Source organism: Hemitrygon akajei, chromosome 25, assembly GCF_048418815.1.
Source record: "Hemitrygon akajei chromosome 25, sHemAka1.3, whole genome shotgun sequence".
Taxonomy (NCBI): domain Eukaryota; kingdom Metazoa; phylum Chordata; class Chondrichthyes; order Myliobatiformes; family Dasyatidae; genus Hemitrygon; species Hemitrygon akajei.
The window spans coordinates 45,649,765-45,668,465 of NC_133148.1; the positions used below are offsets into that span (position 1 = coordinate 45,649,765).

The 18,701-nt window shown below is 44.2% G+C and overlaps 1 long non-coding RNA gene across 1 annotated transcript in view; it reads left to right on the forward strand.

The window, feature by feature from the left end:
• The window catches only part of LOC140716598 (uncharacterized), a 100,175-nt gene that overhangs the window by 45,131 nt on the left and 36,343 nt on the right, over window positions 1–18,701 (forward strand). The gene's annotated exons all lie outside the window — the stretch shown is intronic.

The following is an 18,701-nucleotide window of genomic DNA, read 5'->3' on the forward strand; positions in this document are numbered from 1 at the left end:
CATTTAGAAAAGAGTCAATCGTTTCATTTCTTTTACCAAAGAGTATAACCATACACTTTCCAACATTGTATTCCATCTGCCTCGTCTTTGCCCATTCTCCTAATCTATTTAACTGTTTCTGTATCGTCTCTACTTCCTCAAAACTACCTGCCCCTCGACCTACCTTCATATCGTCTGCAAACTTTCCAACAGAGCCATAAAGTCCAACATCCAAATCACTGACATAATATAAAAAGATATAATCTTTCTGAATGTGGTGGTGTGCACCATCTAGTCCACGTGACTTATCTACCTTCAGACCTTTCAATTTCTCAAGAATCTTCTCTGTAGTAATGATAGCTTCACACACTTCATTTGCCCAACACCTGGAACTTCTACCAGACTGCTAGTGTCTTCCTCACTGATGCAAGATATTTATTCAGTGTGTCCACCATTTTCTTGTCCCGCATTATTACCTATCCAGCATTGTTTTCCAGTTGTCCTATACCCACTCTTGCCTCTCTTTTACATTTTATGTATCTGAAGCAACATTTGGTGTTCTCTTTAATATTGTTGAGTAGCTTCTTTAGTGTTCCATCTTATTCTTCTTACTGACCTTTTTAGTTGCCTTCTGTTGGTTTTAAATGCTTCTCAATCCTCTAACTTCCCACCAATGCGAGCTCAATTATATGCCCTCTCTTTGGCTGTTACGTTGCTTTTGACTTCCCTTGTTCACCATGGTTGCATCATCTTGCCTTTTGAACATTTCTTCCTCCTCAAATACCTGTCTGAATACTCAGCGAGGCATTACAGAGGGTTATTTCCCTCTTGGAAATAGACTTTTGAGGTTCAGCGTAAAGGAAAGCAGCGATCTTGACTCTGACACCGGGACCTATCATCGGCGGAGAGTCCAGTGCAGCCAACCTGCATGAGTTCGACTGGATCTTGAGTAGTGATGGGCTGCTTATGGTCCAAGGTTGGGGGGGGGGGGGGGGGGGGGTGGTGAAGCTGATGCGTAGGGACTAGAATTGGACCGACTCACTTTGATTTCCTGAAGTGGTCCCACCTTCACTCTGCCACACGATTATTGAGATGGATGCACTGATCACTGAAAGCTTCTAAGATCTCAGCTGTCTCTCCCAAGGTGAGGTGTCCTTCAGTTCATTTGTGGCAGTAGAACATGGCCACAGCCTCCCTATTCCAACCACTCTCCTGGGCTAAGATCCAAAATTCAACTGCGTTGTTGGCCGTGGACCATAGCCTGTGTTGAATCTTCATCAACTGATCTGAGGCTCGCTGGCTGTGGTGAGGTGATCAAACATCTTCCTCCTAGCGGCCATGAATTCCTCAAAATCCGAACAGATCTCTGACCTATGTTCCCAATGCGCTGTGGCCCAAGGTAGAGCTCTTCCAGTCCGGAGAGAGATAATGAAGGTCACTTTTCCTTGATCTGAAGGGAACTGGAACAGCTGTTGTTCAAACATGAATGAGCATCGGGTGAAGGGCCACAGCAAGAACCCAAGTCACTGTCAAATCTCTCTGGGGTTGAATGATGTGCTGGCTCTCCCGATCGACCTTGGCTTCCTCCTTGTGAAAGTTGTTGAATGGCTACCTGGAGTTCGTGAATCTCTGGGCCTTGTCTGGTAATCCTTGTCACCACAGAAGACAAAAGATTTTGATATCCCACTGGGTCCATGTTGGCTCAATTGTAATGTTACAAGAGTCCTTGATGAGGATGATTTGGACCAAGTTGCTGGGGTAAATGAAGCAAGGTTCTAAACGCGGTATCAAACTAGGTCTGAGCACAAAACAAATGCTGGATGATATCACCAGTTGGGTTACGATTGAGCACCAAACCTCTGTTCAACTGTTCCTTAAGTACTCAATTCGTGGTGCTCATATACGATTAGCAATTAGCAGGACCATCATGAACCCTTAAAGGGGCCAATAGACAATAGGTGCAGAAGTAGACCATTCGGCCCTTTGAGCCTGCACCGCCATTCTGAGATCATGGCTGATCATCTACTATCAATACCTGGTTCCTGCCTTGTCCCCATATCCCTTGATTTCCCTATCCATAAGATAGCTATCTAGCTCCTTCTTGAAAGCATCCAGAAAATTGACCTCCACTGCCTTCCGAGGCAGTGCATTCCAGACCCCCACAACTCTCTGGGAGAAGAAGTTTTTCCTTAACTCTGTCCTAAATGACCTACCCCTTATTCTCAAACCATGCCCTCTGGTACTGGACTCTCCCAGCATCTGGAACATATTTCCTGCCTCTATCTTGTCCAATCCCTTAATAATCTTATATGTTGCAATCAGATCCCCTCTCAATCTCCTTAATTCCAGCGTGTACAAGCCCAGTCTCTCCAACCTCTATGTGTAAGACAGTCCGAACATCCCAGGAATTAACCTCGTGAATCTACGCTGCACTTCCTCTATAGCCAGGATGTCCTTCCTTAACCCTGGAGACCAAAACTGTACACAATACTCCAGGTGTGGTCTCACCAGGGCCCTGTACAAATGCAAAAGAATATCCTTGCTCTTGTACTCAATTCCTTTTGTAATAAAGGCCAACATTCCATTAGCCTTCTTCACTGCCTGCTGCACTTGCTCATTCACCTTCAGTGACTGATGAACAAGTACTCCTAGATCTCTTTGTATTTCTCCCTTACCTAACTCTACACCGTTCAGATAATAATCTGCCTTCCTGTTCTTACTCCCAAAGTGGATAACCTCACACTTATTCACATTAAACGTCATCTGCCAAGTATCTGCCCACTCACTCAGGCTATCCAAGTCACCCTGAATTCTCCTAACATCCTCATCACATGTCACACTGCCACCCAGCTTAGTATCATCAGCAAACTTGCTGATGTTATTCTCAATGCCTTCATCTAAATCGTTGATGTAAATCGTAAACAGCTGTGGTCCCAATACCGAGCCCTGTGGCACCCCACTAGTCACCACCTGCCATTCCGAGAAACACCCATTCACCGTTACCCTTTGCTTTCTATCTGCCAACTAGTTTTCTATCCATGTCAATATCTTCCCCCCAATGCCATGAGCTCTGATTTTACCCACCAATCTCCTATGTGGGACCTTATCAAATGCCTTCTGAAAATCGAGGTACACTACATCCACTGGATCTCCCTTGTCTAACTTCCTGGTTACATCCTCGAAAAACTCCAATAGATTAGTCAAGCATGATTTGCCCTTGGTAACTCATGCTGGCTCGGCCCAATCCTATCACTGCTATCTAGATATGCCACTATTTCATCTTTAATAATGGACTCTAGCATCTTCCCCACTACTGATGTTAGGCTGACAGGACGATAGTTCTCTGTTTTCTCCCTCCCTCCTTTCTTAAAAAGTGGGATAACATTAGCCATTCTCCAATCCTGAGGAACTGATCCTGAATCTAAGGAACATTGGAAAATGATTACCAATGCATCCGCAATTTCCAGAGCCACCTCCTTTAGTACCCTAGGATGCAGACCATCTGGACCTGGGGATTTGTCAGCCTTCAGTCCCATCAGTTTACTCATCACCGTTTCCTTCCTAATGTCAATCTGTTTCATTTCCTCTGTTACCCTATGTCCTTGGCCCATCCATACATCTGGGAGATTGCTTGTGTCTTCCCTAGTGAAGACAGATCTAAAGTACTTATTAAATTCTTCTGCCATTTCTCTGTTTCTTCTTCAAGGGCCCAACATTGTTCTTAACTATCTTCTTTCTCTTCACATACCTAAAAAAGCTTTTGCTATCCTCCTTTATATTCCTGGCTAGCTTGCGTTCGTACCTCATTTTTTCTCCCCGTATTGCCTTTTTAGTTAAGTTCTGTTGTTCCTTAAAAATTTCTCAATCATCTGTCCTCCCACTCACCTTAGCTCTGTCATACTTCCTTTTTTTTAATGCTATGCAATCTCTGACTTCCTTTGTCAACCGCTGTGGCCCCTTTCCCCCCTTTGAATCCTTCCTTCTCCGGGGGATGAACTGATTTTGCACCTTGTGCATTATTCCCAAGAATACCTGCCATTGCTGTTCCACTGTCTTTTCTGCTAGGATATCTGTCCAGTTAACTTTGGCCAGCTCCTCCCTCATGGCTCCATAGTCTCCCCTGTTCAACTGCAACACTGACACCTCCGATCTGCCCTTATCCTTCTCAAACTGCAGATAAAAACTTATCATATTATGGTTACTACCTCCTAATGGCTCCTTTACTTCAAGATCGCTTATCAAATCCTGTTCATTACACAAGACTAAATCCAGAATAGCCTTGTCCCTGGTCGGCTCCCGTACAAGCTGTTCCAAGAATGCATCCTGTAGGCACTCAACAAACTCCCTATCCTGTGGTCCAGCACCAACCTGATTCTCCCAATTCACCTGCATGTTGAAATCCTCCATAACTACTGCGACATTACCTTTGCCACATGCCAATGTTAACTCCCTATTCAACTTGCACCCAATATCCATGCTACTGTTTGGTGGCCTGTAGACAACACCCATTAGGGTCTTTTCGTCCTTACTGTTCCTCAGTTCTATCCACACAGACTGTACTTCTCCTGATCCTATGTCCCCCCTTGCAAAGGACTGAATCTCATTCCTCACCAACAGGGCCACCCCACCCCCTCTGCCCATATTTCTGTCCCTACGATAGCACGTATACCCTTGTACATTCATTTCCCAGGTCTGATCTCCCTGCAGCCATGTCTCCGTTATCCCAACAACATCATAGTTACCCATTCGCACCTGAGCTTCAAGCTTATCCGCCTTATTTCTGACACTTTGTGCATTCAGATATAGAATTTTTAGCCCATTTCTCCTCTCTCTGTTTAAATCTGGCCGTGCCAGATATCCGTACTCTTGGAAACTGGTGCAGTTTGGAGTGTCTTGTAACAAAGACAATGTGAACGGCTGTTCACATTTGCCGTTGAGAGTACCATGGACACGATCTGTGACATCCCTGTTCCTGGCAGTTGAGATGAAACATACCATCTGTGTGTCTCTATCAAGCCCACAGAACCTCGTCCCTGTTCGTCTGACAAAGGAATCTCCTATCATTACTGCATTACTCTTAACCTCTTCTGAGCCACATCATCAGACTCAGTGCCAGAGACCCAGTCATTCTGAATCCTCCCGGTAGGTCAATTCCTCTCCATTGTATCTAAAGTTAAATACTTCTTATTGAGTGGAACAGCCACAGGTGTTCTCTGCACTGGTTGTGCATTTGCCCTCCTTTTCCTGACAGTCACCCGGCTACCTGTCTCCTGCAGCCTTGGGGTAACTACCTTCCTGTAGCTCCTGCCTATTACCTCCTCAGTCTCCCGTATGAGTCAAAGCTCATCGAGTTGCAGCTCCAGTTCCTTAATACATTCTCTCAGTTGCTGCAACTCGGTGCACCTGGTACAGATTTGTTCACCTGAGAGACTGGAGTCTCCCAAACTTCCCACATCCAACACAGAGAGCAAAACACTGCCCCTGGAGCCATTCTTACAAAATTACTTTGCCATAATAGATGAGGAATGAACAGATGGGAACAGAAAGAGAGAAACCTTATGGTCTTATGGAAGGTGGTGCAGGGATGAAATGGAGGAAATTCATGAGACATAATCTCCCACACACAGAGCCTTGCTGACTAATCCTAATCAACCCCAGTTTTTTTGAAATAGCTCTTAACCCTCAGAACTTCTCCATTAAGACCATAAGTTATAGCAGTAGAATTAGGCCATTTTGGCGCATCAAGTCTGCTTCACCATTTCATCATGGCTGATCCGTTTTCCCTCTCAACCCCAATCTCCTGCCTTCTCCCTGTACACCTTCATGCCCTGACTAATCAAGAATCTATCAACCTTTGCCTTGAATATACCTAAAGAATTGGCCTCCACAGCCGCATGTGACAGCGAATTCCACAGGTTCATGATTCTCTGCTGATAAAAGTTTGTCCTGATCTCCTTTCTAAAAAAGGCCCCTCAATTTTGATGCTGTGCTCTCTGGTCGTAGACTCGTCCACCATAAGAAGCTTCCTCAACTCTGCCTGCCCCTCCACCTATCTTTGTATCATTTGCAACCCTGCCATAAAAGCCATCAATTTAATTATCCAAATTATTGATATTTTATATGAAAAGATGCGGTCACATGTAGTCACCGGTTACTGGCAGCTAACCAGAAAAGGCTCCCTTTATACCCTAATCTTTTCCTCCTGACATTCAGCCAGGGTTCTAACCACCCCAGTTTCTTTCCTGTAGTACCATGGGTTCTAAGGCAACACCACAAAATGCTGGTTGAGCTTAGCAGGCCTGGCAGCATCTGTGTAAAAGAGTCAACAGTCCATGTTTCAGACTGATGAAGGGACTTGGCCCGAAACATCTTTTGTTTACTCTTTTCCATAGATACTGCCTGGCTTCATCTGGCCTGTAGAATATTTCTTCTTTAGGATGCATCTATTTTGTGCATTCCAATTTTCTCCCAGAATCTCCAGCCATTGCTTCTCTGCCATCATCCCTGCTAGTATCCCCTTCCAATCAATTTTGGCCAGCTCCTCTCAATGCCTCTGAAATTCCCTTTACTCCACAGTAATACTGATAAATATGACTTTAGCTCACCTTCTCAAAATAATTGCAGGGTGAATTCTATCATATTATGATCACTGGCTCCTAAGAGTTCCTTTAATTTTAACTCTGATTCATTGCACAACCCCAAATCCAGAATAGCTAACTGCCTAGTGGGTTCAAACACCAGCTGCTCTAAAAAAGCAAGCTAGTAGACATTCTACAAATTCATTCCCTTGGGATCCGGCACCAAAACGATTTAGTACTGCACAGGACATTCAGCCCACAATGATGTGCTGAACAAGCTGTAAAGCAAATCAAAACCATCCAGTCATCAGTTCCTCCTACTTACACCATGTCCATAGCCCTCCTACTTCCTTAGAACAACTGGAAAAGAGATTCTCTCTGTCCACTCTATCTATGCCTCTCATAATCTTGTAAACCTCTATAGATCCTGCTTTAGCTCTGATGCTCCAAAGAAAACAAACCAAGTTTATCCAGCCTCTCATGATAGCACATGCTCTCTAAACCAGGCAGCATCCTCGTAAACCTCTTCTGCGCCCTCTCCAAAGCCTCAAAATATTTCCTATAGTGGGGCAACCAGAACTCTACGCAATACTCCAGATGTGATTGAACCAGAGTTTTGTAAAGTTGCAACATAACCTCCTGACCTTTGAACTCAATGCCACAGCTAATAAAAGCAAGCCTTCCATAAACCTTGTTAACCCCCTTATTGACCTGCGCAGCCACTTTCAAGGAATTTGAACCTGGATCCCAAGATCTCTCTGCTCAGCAACACGGTTAAGGACCTTGCCCTTAAAGGTGTACCCTTGTTCCCTTCATAAATAGAGGCACAACATTAGTACTGAGGACTTATGGATCTTAATCATTTTTCAGAGGCCCAATACTTCCTCCAACTTTACTTCGAAATGCCCGAATTTATTTATACACTCAGCACTGATCTCTTGGTCCTCCACATCCTTTTCCTTTGTAAATACTGAAGCAAAGTACTCAATAAGTACCTCATTCACATTCTCTGCATCCAAGCAGATATTTCTCCCTTTATCATTGAGTGGTCCCACCCTCTCCCGAGTTATCCTCTTACCCTTGACACATGTATATAATGCCTTGGGATTCACCTTATCCAACTTGCCAAGGACTTTTCATGGCCCATCCTGGCTTTCCTAATTCCCTTTGGTTCCTTTCTGGCTTCTTTATACCCCTCATGTGCTTTGTTTGATTTGACCTTCTGAAGCTTTACATACTTTATCTTTTTCTTCTTGACTAAATTCATCACCTCTCTGAACATCCAGGGTTCTCTTATCTTTCCATCCCCATTCTTCCTTCTGACAGGAACATACTTTTCCTGTACTCCGTGCAATTGCTCTTTAAACACCCTCCACATGTCTGATGTGGACTTGCCAGAGAAAAAGTGTTTCCAATTAACACTTCTTAGTTCCTGCTGAATGTCCTTGTAAATTGCCCTATGCCAATTTAAAATTGTTCCACAAGGATAATACCTATCTTTGTCGATAATTATCTTAAAAGTTAATGAGTTGTCACTCTTCCCTTACCGTTTACCCACTGACAGGTCAGACACCTGTCCAGGCTCATTCTCCAGTACCAGGAGCAGGGTGGCCCCTCCTTTCATTGGACCGTACACATACTGATTTGAGAAACCTTCCTGGATACACTTAACAAATTCAGCCCTATTGGAATCCCTTAAACTCTCCCATGCAGCATCAACAAATCTTGAAGCCAGGATAATGATTCCCCTGCGGTTCTGGTGCAATCCGACTCAATCAACCTGCATATTGAAATTCCCGATGATTATCTTAACATTTGACGTGCATTTTCTGTCTCCTGTTGTAATTTGTAGACCACATATTTGCTATACTGTTCGCAGGTCTGTTTATAACTCCCATCAGCATCTTTCACTCTCGCAAATTCTACACCATCTGATCCTATGTCACTACTTTCTTGTGATTTAATTTAATTTTTTACCAACACAGCCACACCACACCTTCTGCCTATATTCCTGTCCTTTTGATACAATGTCTATCCTTGGACATCAAGCTCCCAGCTATAATCTTCTTTCATCCACAATTCAGTGATGCCCACAAGTTCATACATGCCAATCTGTAGCTGTGCTACAAGTTCATCTAGCCTACTCCATATACGATGTGCATTCAAATATAACACCTTCAGTCCTGTATTCATCACAGTTTAAAATTTTGTCCCCCTTTTACATTGCAACTCATCCTGTTGAGTGCAATTTTACCCGAACATCGGTTTCTTTCCAGCAGTCTCACTACACACTGCCTGTTTGTAAACCAATGATTTGATCCTCATCCCTTTCACTTTATTTCCCATCCCCTTGCCAAATTTGGTTAAACCCTTCTGAACAGCACTAGCAAACCTGTCTGCAAATCTGTTTGTCCCCCATGGATTCAGGTGCAACCCATCCCTTTTGTACACCTCATAACTTCTGCTTATCAAGGCCCAGAGGCTCGGAGTAAAGAGGAAAGGTGTAAAGTCCGAGCGGTTGTGAAAGGCCTCAGACTGCATTGTCTGTTGATTGTGCTGTCGTTGGGGTTGCAGTGTCAGAGAATGCAGTGTGGTGAGATAAGGAAGGTGAAAGTTTGGGTTTCATGGGATGCCTCCGTTAGTCAATTAGTTACCTTGACAACGGTGACGAATGTGCTGTAGAGGAAACTGATGATGAACAGAATGGCAAAGGCAGCAACTGTAGGCACATTGTCATCTCCATCCATGTGTCCCTGTTCTTCCTTCCCCTCCTCTCCTGTCAAGTCTGTGCAGATTTCTGAAAGAATTGAGAAAGTGAGAGAGTTAGTTTCTTGTCAATGTTTCATGAAGATCAACATGGCAACAAACTTGAGTAAACTTGAGGACTTGGTTGCTGCCTATTCATTTCATCGATTATTATCTCTGTAGTTAAAGCCTTCCAGACTGCTGACAGATCTGCCAGCCTTGTGTGAGTGGCAAAGTTGGTCATGTGTGTTTCTGTCCAATATCGAAACCATGAATAAATCTAGTGAATAATGTCAGCACGCAACACATTGCTGCAGGTCCCAGGGCATCACTGGCTACATATTGTCCCTTCTTTCTGTAACTCACCACTTTCTGAATGAGTTCACCAAATGTCTTCATAAAGTTGATAAAATTCCTTTCCCCGTCAATTAACTTTGTATATTTGAAACTGTGGACCAATCCGGAATGTTCTATCATTTGCACAGTGGAAACTATAATACACATACACATACATCTACTTGAATGTCTATCTGCTTATACAATGAAGGACAGAACCAACCAGGCAACACTTTCCACCCCTCATGTTTAAGTCACACATTGTATCCCAAAATGTACCGGCACGGAACACTGGTAGCTGAATGCTTTCCACACCTTCTTTATTGAACTTTGATTACACAAACACAGGCTAACGTTTAGCCTCTCAAGTAGTCTTCACAAGTTTCCAACAAGATCAGACCTGACACAAGGAAGTGTTAATAAGAACTGCAGGATCTCAGAAATGTTAGTAACTTATTTTGATGTATTTAATCATGAAATCAGTCTGAGTACAGAGAGGAAATTAAGAACCTGGTGGCATGGTGAGAAGACAATAACCTATCCCTCAATGTCAGCAAGACGAAGGAATTGGTTGTTGACTTCAGAAGGAGTAGCGGATCACACAACCCCATCTACATTGGTGGTTGCAGGTGGAACAGGTCAAAGGCTTTAAGTTCCTCGGGGTGAATATCACAAATGACCTGATTTGGTCTAACCAAGCAGAGTCCACTGCCAAGAAGGTCCACCAGTGTCTTTACTTCCTGAGAAAGCTGAAGAAATTTGGCCTGTCCCCTAAAACCCTCACTAATTTTTATAGGTGCACCGTAGAAAGCATTCTTCTAGGGTGCATCACAACCTGGTATGGAAGTTGTCCTGTCCAAGACCGGAAGAGGCTGCAGAAGATAGTGAACATAGCCCTGCACATCACACAAACCAATCTTCCATCCTTGGACTCACTTTACACCACACGCTGTCGGAGCAGTGCTGCCAGGATAATCAAGGACAAGACCCACCCAGCCAACACACTTTTTGTCCCACTTCCCTCTGGGAGAAGATACAGGAGCATGAAGATTCGTACGGCCAGATTTGGGAACAGCTTCTTTCCAACCATGATAAGACTGCTGAACAGATCCTGACTCGGATCTGGGCCGTACCTGGAAATATCTGGACCTGACTTGCAATACCTTATTTTCCCTTTTCTATTTTCTAATTATGATTTATAATTTAAATTTTTATTATATTTGTTTCGATTTGTACTTCAGGGAGCACGAAGCGCAGAAACAAATATCACTGTGATGATTGTACGCTCTAGTATCAATTGTTTGGTGACAATAAAGTAAAGTAAAGTAATATATATTTGCACTTAGAGCTAATGAGAAAGGACTTGCAGGTAGCCTTGCTTGTTTCAGTGACATGAACCACACTGTTGTAGGATCAACCATCAATTGAAGGTTGACAATTGGAGCTGTTGACCACTCTGTCCATGGGAATCTCTGTTGCAGAGAACCCAGTGACCCAACTTCTTTCCATCTAATCTGGTGGGGAAGGGTAACTTTAGAGGGTTCCTATTGGGAATGGACTATTTTTTATATGATGGTTACTGGGAATATTCTGTTCTTACACCATCCAGGCCAGTGTTTACACCACTAGAGATCTCTCTGCATCTAAAATATGAAGGGTTTTTACATTTGGAAATGAAAGGGAAATTGTGGAAAGTATTCAGCAGGTTAGAGAACATTTATGGACAGAGAAAGGGATAACATTGAGATAGCATCACAAGTGTACTGTGTACCATTGCTTCAGCACTAGTTCTGTGCCTGGCTGGGTACTGTGCATCTCTCTGGTTTACTGGAACTCAACAACTGTCTGGGTTCAGTTACATTCCACAATGCCTGCTCCAGTGAAACTCAGTTCCTCCAGTTCTGCTGACAGATAGACTTGCTTCATGTCTCTGAGACGCTGGTGTGCAAACATTGATCCTGCAGTCATTATTTCATCATTCCCTCACTGACAAGGCCGGCATTCCTTGCTCTGCTCCAGCCGGCCGATCACAGAGCAGTGAAGAGTTTGGTGTGGGACTGATGGATATGGGTAAACAGGGTAGGAAGGCCAACGTCCTTCACCAAAGAACATCAGAGAAATAGTTTGTAATCTCAAACTAGAATCCGGCACAGTCACCTCTGGTTGTGTGTTCACGCCATTGTCCTGAGGTTTGGGAACAGACTGTAGGTCAGTGATCCTGGTACTAGTACTGAGGGAGTGCTGCACTCTCACACATCTGTCTGAGATGCGACAGAGGGGTCCAGATAGGCACTTACTGATGGACAGCAGACCTTGTGTTGGTAGTTTGGAAGAGAGTCAAGTTCTGGAAGCATTGGATGAAATCTGATTCTTTCCCACTCTCTGCCTCTGCATTATTAATCCACTCACACAACCACAACAATGCCACACTTGCCGTTACCTATTGACCTTGCTTGGCCCTGGGTTGTGGCTGTGGCAGAGGATGTCAACAGTGGAGTGAATCTCAGAATCATACCTTGAATGTTTTTCACATCCTGCCTGACGGTGGTGTTGGAGGGGGGATGAGACACTGTGCATCTAAAAACTGAGCCTTCCTTCCACTCCTCTGTGCTCACGGTCAGGATGTAGCTGGCAATGAAAGTCCCCGCCTGTTCCAGAGCAGCTGGTCTCACACTGATGTTGGAAGAGATCAGAGAGTCCCCTTTCTCCCAGGTGAAGGTTATTTGGTTCGGGTAGAATCCAGAGGCAACACACTCGAGAGTGACCGTGTTCCCACTCTTGGTCTCTCCCTCTGGCGGGGGCAGCAGTCTGACTTTGGGACCTTTTGTCTCCACTGGAACTGATGGGCAAACAATGGAAATGTCAAACATTTTTACTGAGGTAACCAACGTTGTCCATTTTAATCGCTGACCTCTTGCCCACCTTTGGTACTTTTTGTCCGTGCTGATACTGGTGAGGTTGAAGAAGGTTGTTGGGCAGAGCAAGTGTACTCCACCCCACTGGCCCACACCTCCACACTGGTCTGGAGTTGGCTGATCACAGTGTCTCGGGTTCCTTCCTCTCTCAGTTTTTTGGTCATGTTTGCTTTGATTTTCTCCCCCTCGTTCACCTGCCAGTGGATTTGGACCTGGCTCAGATCAGCACCCACAATAATACACACCAGAGTAGCAGTCTGGTTGATCCACATCTCTTCAATGGAGGGATTTTGGATAAAGACAGACAACTCTGTAGATGAGAAATAGAAAATTTACAAACTGGACAATATCTGCTGTCAGCTGGCTTGACAACTTCAGCTCAGACTTATCCTGAAGCTCAATTTGTACAGAATTGTACATTGGAATGAAATCAGGTTTGTTTGCAGAGTGGGTTGCTCATCTCTGCTTACAACCTTTGACTGAGAAAACAAAATCAAACATCAAGGAGCTGATTTCCTTGGGACCCAGTCGGGTCACGGCAGAGACTGCAGGACAGTTGGCCAGCCACGTGACATTTAGCTGCTGGAATGCCAATAAAATGTGCTATCGGAGCTGTGAATTGCAATGAGAGATGCAGTTTCTGATCAAAGACAACACTTCCCTGCAATTTTCTTGTCTCAGTGCATGTGAGAATCTGTAGATACATTTGTGACATTGATCTGAATCAATGAGCTGCCTCATATCTGTTCGGACTGAGCCTGGGATTCTTCCAGACTGAAAATTCTGATGCTGACTTTCAAATCTCCCATGAAAAATCTCTCCTTTCATCTCTGTAACTTGCCTGCCTCAGTCAATGATCTCACTTTGTTCCAGTTGTCCTGTTCACTTCATCTGTTTCCATCTCTACACTTCAAACCTCCCTGCCATTCTATTTACTGTGGAGTCTGCTTTTCATTTGCTGCACACTCATAGACACGGCTTTGTGTCCCATCATTCACATCATTAGTAATATCAGTGAATAGTTGCAGTGCTGACAAAGATCGTCGCAGGACACTGATCACGATTAAATCCTGCTGGGTTCAGTCCCCTGTCACATGACACAGTGATAATGGAGTTGTCAATGAATGATTGCAAACACTTTCAGTCCATTAGTCTACAGTAGATCCAGGCATGGTGTGGGGGCAACCACCTCAGGCCAACATCGGGCAGTCACTGGGGAGTTGAGCACCGTGATCACTAAACACAAAATAGCACACCGGGATTTGAACCAGGACATCTTGTGGAAGTCTTTGAACAACGACCACTAAGATATCTCCTGTGGAAACAGAGGAGCCAACACTTTACCACTTTTATACCACCATCGACAATAGTTACTGTGCCAGCCCATGGCTACGCTTTGGTCAGTCTGATCACCTGGCTGTACTTCAACTCCCGGCATATAGGCAGAGACTAAAGACCACAGTGCTGGTAGTGAAGACAAAGAAGATATGGTCAAGGAAGGCAGAATTGCACTTAGAGGACTTTGAGTTGGTGAACTAGACAATATTCAGAGACACATCTTCAAATCTGAATATGTCACAGTTGTCAGTGACTTCATTCACTGTGTGGTTGAGTATTTGCCTTCAAGAACATACCAGACATACCCAAAGAAAAAGTGCCGATGTACCAGGAAATTTGTAGTCTGCTGAGGGCTCAGTCAATGGCAGTCTATGCTGGTGATCCTGCATTAGTCAAGAAGCCCAGGTACAACCTGTGGAAGGCTATTTTAAAAGTGAATAAACTCATCTTGGTCAAGATGATGCCAGAGTGCAATGCTCCCTTGGTCAACCTCTTCCAGATAGCTCACAAAAATATCCTTTTTTGGTCTTTTACATCTGTTTTTCTCCTTCAATATGTTTCTGGGACCTGTTAGAGTCAGAGATTGTGATTTTGATTGGAGATCGCTTCAGTGATCCAGCACTTTCCGAGCATGTACTCAGACGGCCTCGATGTGATGAAACTTCAAGATGATTATTGACTCCATTTCAGCATTTAAAGCGTCCATTAAGCAAGAGGGAGTTTTAGCGCCAATTTCCTGTCTTTTGATCACAGCTGGAGATGGATTCTGTGAGAGGCCTTTTGGCCTGTTGCTGTGTGTCTCACTGTGACAGGCGGGTCGGCCTCTCTGCCTCGTGTGGTGTCCCTTTCTTCTCTTTCTATGAATGTCGCTGATATCGGAGACGGTATTGTGGTTCTGTGTTTATGAATTGGACTGTTGTGTTTATGGACTGTGGACATTTTTAGACTTATAGTTTTATATTCTGTGTTTTTTATCACCTGTTTCTTTTCTGTTTTGCTGTGCGAGTGGAGAGTGTTTGGGGGTCAGTGTTCTGTTAGTTTTTTATATGGGGGAGGGGTTGTTTAGTGGGGTCGGTGTTGCTGTTCCATTTTGTGAAGGGAGAGGGGGGGATTGATGATCGGGATGCCGTTTTTGTCGGTGGAGGGGAAGGGGTGAGTTTGATATTTCTCTCTGAACGACTTTCATATTTTTGTTTTCGTGGCTATCTGGAGAACACAAATTTCAAGTTTTATGCGGATACAGACTTCGAAAGTAAATGAACTTCGAACAATTCCAATTGAACTTAGAGAAGGAATCAGATGCCCTTCAGCTCTTGCAGACTTTTCAGGCCATTACTTCCTACAAGATGAAACCCAACAACATGAATGGCAGTGATGCTTCATTCCCAGATGAGCTCAATGCCATTTAAGCACACTTTGAAAGGGAGAATAAAACTACATGTGTGCAAATCCCAGCAGTGTCTGGTGACCCTGTGATCTCCGTCTCGGACGCCAGCGCCAAAGCAGCTTTCAAGAGGGTGAACCCTCACGAGGCATCAGGCCCTAATTGGTCTACCCGGTAGGGAATTGAAACCCTGTGCCAACCAACTGGTGGGAGAGTTCAGGGACATCTGCAATATCTCACTGCCACAGTCAGAGGTTCCACCTGTTTCAAAAGAGAGAGAATCATACCAGTGCTCAAGAAGAGCAGGGTAGCTGTCTCAATGACTATCACCCAGTTGCACCACATCCACTTTGATGAAATGCTTTGAGAGGTTGGTCGTATCCAGAAACAACTCCTGCCTAAGCAAGGACCTGGATCCACTGCAATTGCCTATTGCCACAATAGATCTGTAGCAGATAGAATCTCACTGGCTCTTCACTCAGCCTTGGATCACCTGGACAATAACAATACCTGTTGTACGTCAAGATGTTGTTTACTGATTACAGCTCGCGTTCAACACAATCATACCCTCAGTTATAATCAACAAACTCCAAAACCTGGGCCTCTGGACCTCCCTCCATAACTGGATCCATGACATCCTCACTGGGAGTCCACAGTCAGTGTGTATCTGAAAGAGCATCTCCTCCTCACTGACAATCAACACTGGAGCACCTCAAGGATGTGTGCTTAATCCAGTGCTCTACGCTCTCTGCACCCACGACTGTGTGGCTAGGTACAGCTCAAGTGGCATTTATAAATTTGCTGATGAACTATTGTGGGCAGAATTTCAGGGTGATGAGGAAGCATACAAGAGCAGGATAGATCAGCTGGGTAAATGGTATCTCAATAACATCCTTGATTTCAATGTCAGTAAGACGAAGCAATTGATTGCAGAATACAGGAAGGAGAAGTCACGGGAACACACATCAGTCTTCATTGAAGGATCAGCAGTGGAAAGGGTGAGCAGTTTCAAGTTCTTGGGTGACAAAATCTTTGAAGATCTATCCTGGTCCAACACACCTATTTCTTTATTTGCATAGTTCTGATCTCACCCTTTCTTTCTTCTTACAATTCTCTCTGTCTCTGTCTCCACTGAACTCACAAGACGAAAACAGGAGAAAGTGCAAACCACCAGATTCCATCCTCTGGGCTGAGATTTCTGGGGATTCATTCCCTCTGAGGGAAGAAATTTCTCTGCACTGCAGTTTCAAATATCCTGCCCCTTACTTTGTAACTCTGTCTCTTGGTTCATTGCTCTGTGACAGGGGAATTTTTCTCACATGTACCCCCTTGTTCCCCTTTTACATTTGATATGTTTGAGTCCAGAAATCTGGATTCTTCTCAACCGCAAGCAATGCAGACACAGACTGTCTGGTCTTGGTCATTGTCTGACAGTCATTCAGTCATCGAAACGTTCAGCATAGAAACAGGCCCTTTATCCCATCTAGTCTGTGCCGAGCCATTTGAACAGCCAAGTCCTATTGACTTGCACCCAGACCATCACCCTCCATACCCCTCCCATCCATGTAACCACCCAAACTTCTCTTAAACATTGAAATCGAGCTTGCAAGCACCACTTGCTCTGGCAGCTCAATCCACACTCTCACAAATCTCTGAGTGAAGAAGTTTCCCTTAAACATTGCACCTTTCAGCCTTAACCCATGATCTCCAGTTCTAGTCCTACCCAACCTCAGTGGGAAAAGCCTACTTGCATTTACCCTATCTATACCCTGGTCATTTTGTATACCTCCATCAAATCTCTCCTCAGTCTTCTACGTTCCAGGGAAAGCAGTCCTAACCTATGTAATCTTTCCTTATAGCTCAGTTTCTCCAGTCCTGGTAGTATCCTTTTAAACTTTCTCTGTATTCTTTCAATCTTATTTACATCCTTCCTGCAGGTAAGAGACCAACACTGAACAGGTAAAAATTTTTTACTCCTCATGTATATGAAGGATGTAAGTAATAAAGTCAATTCAATTCAATTAAAATTGAAATTAGGCCTCATGAATGTCTTATACAACTTTACATAACATCCCATCTCCTGTACTGAGTACTTTGATTTATGAAAGCCAATGTGCCATATGATTTCTTTATGATCCTATCTACCTGTGCCTTCATTTTCAATTAATTATGGACCTGTATTCCCAGATCCCTTTGTTCTACTGCACTCCTCAGTGTCCTATCGTTCACTTTTTGAAACTAATGGCATGATGATCAGTAGATGCAAAGTGTTCCTGTACACAATCTTCTGTCACCTGCCCTGTCTCATTGCTGAACAAGAAATCAAGTATTGCACAAACTCTGTTGGGATTTCTATGTACCGATTAAGGAAACTTTCTTGAATACATTTGACAAACTGCATCCCTTTTGTAGTATGGGAGTCAATATGTGGAAAGTTGAAATCTCTGATTATCACAACCTTATGTTTTTTGCAATAGTCTGTGATCTCCTGACAAATTGTACCTCCACATCCTGATGGTCTATAATGTAGCCTCATTATCATGGCCATACCTTTCTTATTCCTCATTTCCACCTGCAAAGCCTCACAAGAGGAGTTCTCCAGTCTCTCCTGACTGAACACAGCCGTGACACTTTTATTGATGTGTAATGCCACACCTCCCACTTCAATCCCTCCCACTCTGTTACGTCTAAAACAACAAAACCCCAGAATATTGAGCTGCCAGTCCTGCCTGTCCTGCAACCGGGTCTCACTAATGGCTAAATATCATAATTCCATGTGTTGAACTCTGCCCTGAGCTCATCTGCCTTTCCTACAATTATACTTGCTTTGAAATATACGCAACTCAGAACATTACTCACACCACGCTCAACTTTTTGATTCCTGACTTTAATGTCTTAACATCTCTCTCCTCAACCTCTCCACGATCTGTTTTTACACTTTGGTTCCCATCCCCGACAACTCTAGTTTAACCCACCCCCCACCCCACTCCCACCCCCACCATGCAGCACAAGCAAACCTTCGCACTAGGATATTAGTTCCCCTCCAGTACAGATGCAAACTGTCTGCACTGACAGACAGATGTTTAACTGCGCCATTGCTACAGAACAGTTCCCACCAATGATACGGTTCATTTAGTCAGCGTCACACAGGCACCAGATGAGGAGCAGCAATGTTAGTGGGGACAAGGAGCCCTCAAACAGTGATCTGACATCTTTGACACCAATTTGACATTTGGTCAGTGGTTTCATCCCTCAACTGTTTGTCAGATGGCCGTAGGTTCCAATTTCTCTGACCATTAGTTGACAGCTGATCAGTGCGACACCCGATGCAGGAAGGGTTTAGACACCAGAGATACAAAGATTACTATTTCTCCCTGAGTGTGCGTCACGCGCCATGCCACATGTTGAAAGTTCCTTATTTCCCGT